The sequence below is a fragment of the Silene latifolia genome, chromosome 11 (assembly GCF_048544455.1).
Source record: "Silene latifolia isolate original U9 population chromosome 11, ASM4854445v1, whole genome shotgun sequence".
NCBI lineage: Eukaryota > Viridiplantae > Streptophyta > Magnoliopsida > Caryophyllales > Caryophyllaceae > Silene > Silene latifolia.
Genome location: NC_133536.1, coordinates 185,714,918 through 185,724,419, shown reverse-complemented (window position 1 = coordinate 185,724,419; position 9,502 = coordinate 185,714,918). Strand labels below are relative to the sequence as shown.

At 41.8% G+C, this 9,502-nt stretch overlaps 1 non-coding gene across 1 annotated transcript; it reads left to right on the top strand.

Annotated features, from left to right (window-relative positions):
• Positions 1-5,885: 5,885 nt before the first annotated feature.
• On the top strand, positions 5,886-5,991 carry LOC141615907 (small nucleolar RNA R71). The gene has a single exon (XR_012530293.1). It is a non-coding gene; the product is annotated as a small nucleolar RNA R71 (small nucleolar RNA).
• The last annotated feature ends 3,511 nt before the right edge of the window (positions 5,992-9,502 follow it).

The following is a 9,502-nucleotide window of genomic DNA, read 5'->3' as shown; positions in this document are numbered from 1 at the left end:
CAAGAATGATAAATATGTTATGCAAGGAGTACTACTCTCAATTCCTATGTAAACCGGTCATGAATGTCACCAGTTATATGGCTCTAAATCTCAGAAATTATAGAGTAGGTTGCCAATTTATCAGGTCAAGTCTACACGGTCAGCTTAATTTGAACAAAAACTCGTAGATATGCGTAAGACTCGGCTAATAACTGTCAATAAAGTGCAAGGCTCAAGTAAAAATGACAAGTTACAGTGCAATATCATCACGAAAATCAACTGTTCCGACTCAACCTATATGCAAAATGAAACGTGAATATTTTATTACTTTTTAAAATTTTAATTTTTTTTTGGATTTTTATGATTTTTGAAATAAATGAAAACAATGCAAGCAGAGAATAGAAACGTGAATGCAAAAACAAATGCAAATGCAGACTCAAAGGATGCATTACCTTCCCTAAACCAAAACGGACAACGCCCTCGTTGTCCTCCAGCATACACCAGCAGATATATACGGGAGAACGGGAAAATACAACCAATAAATGTATGAAAAACAATAAATAAAAAGGAGATAAAAAGAAATAAAAGAGCAATAATATACATACAAAACACGAACTTCCCCAAACCAGCCTGAAAACTGGGGAAGTGAGTAGACCAGTAGCTACTCGTCAGCCTCGTCCGTCACGTCCTCCACCGTCGCCGTGTAGTCCGGGTCTCTCTCCTGCTCTCTCCTCCTCACCTCCTCAGCCTGAGTCCGCGCCTCCTCCTCAGCTGTGCCCTCCTCCTCGTCACTGGCTGGCTGTGGGTACCCCTCAGCTGGGCACCGGTAAAAAGACGGGTGTGGCCAACCCTTAGGAACTGGACGTCGTCGCATCATGTGATACTCGTATAGAGGGAACAAAGTAAGAGCGATGTCCCGCTCCATACGAGCTTGCCTGCTAAGAAGCTCAAGCAACAAACTGTCACGGCGCCCTTGGTCAAGGACCGCGGACGCCTCAATGGGTGGAGGAGGAACAAAATTAGCCGGGTAAACCAGTTGTGTCTGGTCCGGTGCAGGAGTAGGAGTGGGAGTAGGGATCGGGGTAGGAATGGCCGTGGAAGTCTGGCCACCCGTAGAAGGTGTGGATCCCTCTCCGGTCTCAGGTCTCCTTAGCTTCCTAGAAGCGGACATAGTAGGAGGTGGTCTAAGTGGGAGGTGGTACATGGGTAGAGGTGGAGGTAACCTGCCCCTAACAATGGGCAGGGGGACGAGACGGGGTAGAGTGGTGCAAGGTAGGGTCTCAGACAAGGAACCATAAATCTTCCAAGTCTTGTGGTCGGAAGCAAGCCAAAACATGGATAGCATAGCAGGAATGCCAAGGTACCTATCGGTGTCTATGTAATGTAAGTCACGAGGGAAGACGGGGAAGAGAGAACGGGCAAGAAAAGTGGCTATGCCACCGCAAACAATGGTGCCCGTGGTCTTCTCCCCCACAGTGTGAAAGTACTGGGCGGTCAAGTAAGCAATGTTAAGGACGAAGGGTCCCTCACTGTCAATGTTCAGGTACCCACCCAGTATAGAAAGCTCAATGTTGTTCACATTGTTTGGTTCTTTACGGCTAAAGATGGTACTACCCATGAGACGCAAGAAATAACGGGCTGGGGGAAGGTGGACCTGAGCGAGCTTGCGCTCCTCGTAAGTAGTCTATGCCAAGGTCCTCCACAACTGGCGGATGACCTTCCTAGGGGCAGCAGTGACACCCGTAAAGGAAATACCTAACCTATAACCAAACGCCTCTAAAGTCCAAGAAAAGGTCCGGTTAAAAGCACAAGTTGGGTCAGTGTCGTAAGCGCCAGAAGAGAAGGTAAAGGAGCTGAAAAACTAAAGGGTCAGCTCCTTGAAGGTCAAGGCACTCATGGTGACTAGTCCAGATATCCCCGTACCCCTCAAAATCTCAACAACAGGCTCGTAAATACCAAGTCTACCAAGTGACTGACGGCAAAAAAACTTGGTAGACAGAAAATCACAGCTAGCTAAATCATAGAACCGAGTACGATGAATAGCATTAACGAAAATTACCTCGGGATAGTCGGGGTGCGGGTCAAGTGAGTCATCCACTCGGATGGTGACTCGGCCAGCAGAGCGGCCAGCAGAAGGAGTAGCTCGTCTGCGACCCCGCCCTCTAGTACCTGAGGTAGAAGCCTGTCCAGTAGCGGGACGAGGTACTAGAGCGGCCATGTAGGCAGCTGTGACAGCTGGTGACCACGCAGCAGGGGTGGTCACCGTACCAGAGGTGCTAGCTGTGGCTGCAACAGTAGAAGCAGCAGAGACGGAAACAGAAGTAGAGCTAGCGGCAGTGCTAGCTAAAACTGAGGTCGACACAGAGGTAGAAACAGTGCTAACCGCGATAGAGGCGGAACTAGCAGAAGCAGTACGAGCAGGAACAACATGTAAAACAGGGGTAGTAACAGCGGTACTAACTGTCGTGGTTATGGTGGTGGCAGCAGGGACCACCGTCTCAGTAGAGGACGGAACTACAGTCGAACTAGACGAAGGCAGTGAGCTACTTTCCATCCTAATCAAGTAAGTAAGGGGAAACGATAATCAATTAACCAATAAACCTCATAATTCCCACAAACAGTCGGGTTTTTCGACTTGACTGATAAACCCTAAACCCTAATTACCTTATATTATCGAAATAAAGCAATTGAACAACAAAAAGGTAAAGGGGAATCAACAATCAATTGAACTAATTAACACGAAATCCCCAATTTAAACAGAATTTCGAATGAAACCGCAAGCCCTAACCCTAATTACTCTGTAATTACGAAATAAAGCAATTAATTAACAAAAAGGGAAAGGGTAAACTTACTTGATGACGAAACCCACAAGAAGAAGCAAAATAATTGACAAAAATAGGTGCAATTGACGGATTTTCGAATGAAAAACCCGCAAACCCTAATTCCTTTAATTGACCGCGAAAAAGACGAAATCTAAGGGGAAATTAGGGGTAAAATGTCGAATTAAGCACAAGGAGTAGAATGTGGGTGTTGGATTTGGTAGAGGGCAAGAAAAATGGAGTTTTTTTGGGATTTATGTCGCAAATAGGGAAGGCAAAATGAAGAACATAATAAAATGAAAAAAAAATAGAAGTTAAAGAGATACTTCCTGCGTGTGAAATTCAATTTCACTCGATCGAGCGTTTTGAAACAACTCGATCGAGAAGTCCTGACTTCATTTCACTCGATCGAGTATAATTTCACTCGAACGACAACTCCCTATTTTAGCCATTTCGATCGAGTACTTGTAAACCTCTCGATCGAACCCTTTCATGTGCATTCCTCTCGATCGAGTACAAAAAGTACTCGATCGAGTTCTTTTCTTCGTGTAACTCATCACAATGCGTCATTATCTCCCCAAACCTGCATAAAAATACTCGCAAACATATCCCGAACATACCAAATCATAAAATAGCAGTCTATAGTCTTTCTAACTACACTAAAACAGTCTAAAATCTAGCGGTTCTAAAAATGCAAATAAAGAAATTCGACGGAAGTTTAAAAGTTTTTACAATTTGTTACAACGGGACATTCCCCGCTCAATTCCCAAAACATTTCAATAGCCCAAAGGAGGGCTTCTGACTGGAGGAGGTCCCTTCAGCATCCTTGACCGTCCTCTTCATTCTCCACGAGCTTGAATTTAAACCAGTAAGGGGGAGTAGTTGACGTCCACGTATGCACGAACTTTTCTCGTCCCTTTATCTTTCCCATCAGCTTTGACGTTAGGATCCCCTGTTTGATTGACTTTAATTGCACTACGACCTTTGACAGCTCCTACGTCTATTCCATCTGTACCTGCAGCAAGGAAAACGGACAAATGGTCCTCCTTTTCGCTCTCAGTCTGAGGCGGAGGGGTCACAATTGCAGCACAAAATTCCACATTCTCAGCTGGAGTGTCAATATGGGAGTCAGTAGAGGAGAGGGCATTGCAAGGTTGAGCTTGCATGGGATCCCTATGAGACTTAGATTGATGGAAAATCAATTCTTCATCTCCTACCTGAAATATGAGTGTCTTACCCCCGACATCGATCACTGCGCGAGCAGTGAATAATGGTCTCCCTAAAATAATAGGGGTGTGAGTGTCCTCGGGTATGTCAAGCACTACAAAGTCAACGGGAATAAAGAATCTCCCGATTTTGACAGGTATGTCCTCTATTACTCCTAACGGCCGTGATATACTGCGGTCAGCCATCTGTACGGTCATGTTTATGCAATTAAATTTGGTCAAACCAAGTCACTTAGCAAGAGACAAAGGTAAGACGATTACGCTAGCACCAAGATCGTATAGCGCGTTATCAATCAAATGGGTACCTATGTGACATGGAATCGAGAAACTACCCGGGTCTGACTGTTTAGGTGGCAACTTATTTTGAACTAGGTCAGTCCCTACCTCAGTCAAAGCTACCATCTCATGATCGTTTATATGCCTCTTACGTGACAAAATTTCTTTCATAAACTTGAAGTAAGAGGGTACCTGTGTCAGCAGCTCGGCGAATGGAACAGTGACATGTAAGCTTTTCAGGAGTTCGGCAAATTTACCGAACTGTTGATTGGCTTTCGTGCTCTGCAATCGCCTTGGGAAGGGAACCGTAATAGGAATCTCGAGCCCTTTGTTTCTCTCTTCCAAAGTCTCAACAGGTTCAAGCTCTCTTTCACTCGATCGAGGCTTTTTCCCTCTCGATCGAGTTTTTTCAGGTGATATTTCACTCGATCGAGCAATAGTAGCCTCTCGATCGAGTTCCTCTATTTGCACAATGTTCGATCGAGGTATATTTTCACTCGAACGAACTGTTTCTTCTAAATTTTCACTCGATCGAGTGGTTTTCACCTCTCGATCGATCCCTTGATTATCCAGTTCTCTCGATCGAGCAACATTTCCACTCGATCGAGTGCTTTCTTCAACAGTTCTACTCGATCGACCACCAAAAATCAGTCGATCGAGTATATTCTTCGTGGTAAGCTCATTTTCAGCGACAATTGACTGTTCATCATCATTAACGGCCTTCCTTGGGTCTGAAATGTCCTTATCAGCAGACAATTTTGGTCCTTCATAAGAACGACCACTTCGCAAATTAATTAAGTTTACCGTCTCATATGGATTCTTCTCAAATTGGAACGGCAATTGACCCTGTTTCCTCGTGGACTGGTTCGCAGCTAACTGAGCAACTTGGGTTTCAAGTGACTTGATTGAAGCTTCTTTTTGTTGGTCACTCATCTGCCATTGCTTTGTCAACGACTGAAGTATTGAATTTAACTCAGCTAGCTCACTTACCCCACTTGAAGATGATGCTCCTTGGTTCGGTGGAGGAAAAGAAGGAGGCTTTTGGAAGCCTTGTTAAGCTTTGTGAGGAGGGACATATGGTTGTTGCTGCTGCGGTGGAGGAGTGGGATTAAGAACATTTTGACTTGTCCACCTCAAATTGGGATGAACTGCCCCTTGATTGTTGTAATAAGAACCTCCTCCTTGCCTATATTGCTGAAAAGCAAGGACTTGTTCTTTCTCAGTAAGACAGTCAATAGCAGTATGACCGTCATCGCTTCCACACCTCTCACAAGTGACAGTTTCCTGTCTAGTTAACAGATGAACCGTCTGTTGATCTCCAGCAGATTGCAGCTCCAATCTATCAAACCGAGCATCCATGGCTTCCAGCTGAGCCACGACTGCCTTATCAACCGAATGGACCGTTCGAATACCGTCCCGTGGGTTCCCATATTCAGCACAATGGGTCGCCATCTTCTCAATAATGCCCCATCCCTTATCATCATCAATGTTCTTTTGAAATCTCCCATTAGATGAGGCGTCAAGTATAGCTCTGTGGTCATCGTACAACCCATTATAGAATTGGTTGCACAAGAACCACTAATCAAAACCATGGTGAGGAAGAGACCTCACCAACTTCTTAAACCGGCACCAAGCTTCATAGAAAGTCTCATCATGTGCCTGCTTGAAACTAGTAATCTTACCCCTCAGCTGATTAGTGCGTTGTGGAGGGAAGTATCTTTTCTAGAAGGCAAGTGCGAGAGTTTCCCAGTTGGTGATACCAGCAGCAGTCCGGTCAAGATCAGTCAGCCACTCACAAGCTGAGTCAGTCAGAGAAAAAGGAAATAGCACTTCCTTTAACTTGTCTTGAGTTACTCCCTTAGTAGCGGGAATAGTGGAGCAATAGTCAGTAAAGACTTCCATATGCTTTCGCGGATCTTCACCCGCCACACCTCGGTACAGATTTCTTTCCACCAGATTTATGTAAGACGGGACGGATATTGAAAGTGTTACCGTCCTCAGTTTGGAGGTTAAAACCTTTAGGAATCGAGGATGCTTTGGGCTCCGAGTGACTTGCAATGTTAGGCATCTTTACTGGCTTGTTGGCAGAAATGAGATTGTCTTCTTCAAAAGACTGGTCTTCTGCAAATAAAAAGTGTTGTAGCTCGGGCTCGAAAGTACTCAAGTCTTCCTTTCGAAGTTCTCTTTGCAGACGGAGTCTATGCCGAAACAGTCTCTCTGGCTCAGGATTAGCTGGAACTAACTCCAACTTGTTCAACCTGGGCATACAAAACACTGAAAGAGATAAATGAGAACTGTCTCAAGGAATAAAAATTCCCTGAGACGGCTGAAAATAAACGAAACAAAAACAGATAGTGCTATTGCCTCTTCGGTAACGGCGCCAAAATTTGACAGGCTAGTCGTGTACCTACAAAAAATAACCAACTAGTCACTAACTAATATAGCTAGGGAAGTCGGGATCGTATCTAGAGCTGGCAAACAATGACACGACACGAAAACACGACACGAACCCGACACGAAATTAACGGGTTTGGGTTGAGGCTTAATGACCCATTTATGTAAGTGGGTCGACACGAACACGACACGATATTTAATTGGGTTGGGTTTAGGTTGAGCTCTCTAAACACGAACCCGACACGAAATATCTGTTTACTAAATTAATCCTAATTTTTCTTGATCTTTCATCCCATAAATATACTTAAACTTTCCAAATATGGACACGACACGAAAACACGACCCGAACCCGACACGGAATTAATGGGTTAGGGTTGACGCTTGATGACCCATTTATGTAAGTGGGTCGACACGAGCACGACACGAAATTTAATTGGGTCGGGTTTGGGTTGGAGGGTCTGTGACCCGTTTACATGTGACACGAACACGAACCCGACACGACCCGATCTGTTTGCCAGGTCTAATCGTATCCACAGGAAGGCAAGATATCTGTTAAGGGTTCGTCTATTTGGTCACAAATGGGGGTTTTGATTTTGGTTATCTAAACTAATTAAAGATTAAAAGGAAGAGCAATAAATAGAGAGCAATATAAGACAGAAAAATGATTAAGATGATCAAATGAGAGAAAGCATGTCAGGATTTCGGTTCACCATGGTAGTCTATCGACTCAACTGCAAATAGCCTAGACAATCTACTGTGAGACGGATACAGGAAAGGTCCTTTCGGTCCCCTTTCTATCCTAGATTTCCACTAACTTAACTTCCGTCCTCGTCAGGGTAGTCTACTGTTCATAGCAGGTCTATTTAATCCAATCTTCCGATCCAGGAGTAAATTTAACCAGATTAAAGGTAACTTAGAAGCGTGCACTCAACTAAGTCGATATTATAGTTAAATTGCCATGGGTACAGATTCTCACAAGTAAACAATCTAGTCTATTCGCTACATCGTCACAATCCTACCATGGATTCCCTAATCCCGACATAGGAGAATTTAGCTACTCATATTACTAGTGATGTCAACAACAATAATAATGAATATACTAATTAGAGACATAATGAAATAACAATAATTGTGCATAAACTAAGATTAGGGCAGAAGTAATTAAGAGAGAAAAACAATGATTAAAGCAAGAAACAATGAGATTAAAATTAATAAGAGAAGAAAGATTACAATCTCTAGCAATCCGGCGTAAAGAACAATCCAAATCCAAGCAAGAGATTAAAGGAAGAGAGTTCAACAGTAGAAGTATGAAAGAGAGATTAAGAGAGTTCTTAGATGATAAAAAGTGTACTTAATAACCTAATTAATGAAGGCTTAAATAGGCAAAACAAAGTCTTTAACGAAATAAGTCCAACACGGGTTAATTAAGCCCGTGTAATACCAAAACCTCTCGATCGAGGGAAATCAAACCACTCGATCGAGGACTTCATCAGCTAATCCTCTCGATCGAGTCAAAATACTTCTCGATCGAGGAAACCCGAAATCCAGCATTTCGATCGAGGAGCTAAAGCATTCGATCGAACTCTTCTACTCTCCAAACCACTCAATCGAATCAAAAGACCTCTCGATCGAGTGTGTTTCCTCAAGGTTAGCTTCTAACTCGTCTTTGACTGCTTCATTGACCACCCTTCACGCACTTCAAGGCATGATTCTCGCTCTAACATTCTCGTCTCCTCAATATGCATGCTCAATAGGACGAAAAGAGTACAGTTTCACCACTTTCAGGTTCATTTCTGCAATTCAGACAAAACAAACCAAAGTAGCCAATTCGGGGCATTTTGCAATACATAACGCTATGAAAATGCATAGAAATACGTGCAAAATAAGACTAAAAAGGCTATATAAAATGCACGTATCATTACATTTGTTTAGTTATCATATGTTGTATATTTTAACAAAAATATATTTATAATTATTTGATCATTGTTATTAAAATAAGTTTTGACCATTTATTATTATAGTAACTACTTTATTATTTACAATAAAGTGAATTTAATTTACATGCCCTTTTATATTGATTGTGTATAAATATTTCTTATAATTATTTTCCATAAAGCCTTGAATGTTTCATGGCATTTAACTTCCTATTTATGTTGGCCATTATATAAGTGATAAATGGTGAGTATTTAAAAGGTGTTTTAATTGTTTATCATAAATTACCTTTCACCATTAATTTTGTGAGAGAATTTATGTTTAAATCATATATCATATATCATATATTATATTAAAGCAACAACCAACTGCTTCTTTGATTGCCACGTGTCACACCCCCATTTACTTGCCACATGTCATCGAATTTTTTAAATCCCCAATACAGTTTGCCATGTGTCATCGCCACGTGTCATATCCAGTAAAATAGATAAATTATTAAATACTAATTATCAACATAATAATTAGAATATTTAAACAATAACAAATTTTGGAAACAATTAATAATTTCCCACAATCTTAATATGCAGTTAGAGATTAGCTAGCATTAACAGTTTTGGAAACAAATATTGTACGCTATTTTTGCCATCTTCTACCACTAATTCAAAATAAATACAATATAATATATAATATATTAAATAAATCATAAATCAAGCAGCCTTCAATAGATCAATCACTATAAATGGAATTGGAAATGACACTTAAAATATTCGTTTTGGCTAATATACTAACTGAAATATACTATATTGCAATCAAAGATAGAAACTATAAATATTTTTCCGATAATTAAGGGATAATGTGATGTTTAAATACAGTAAA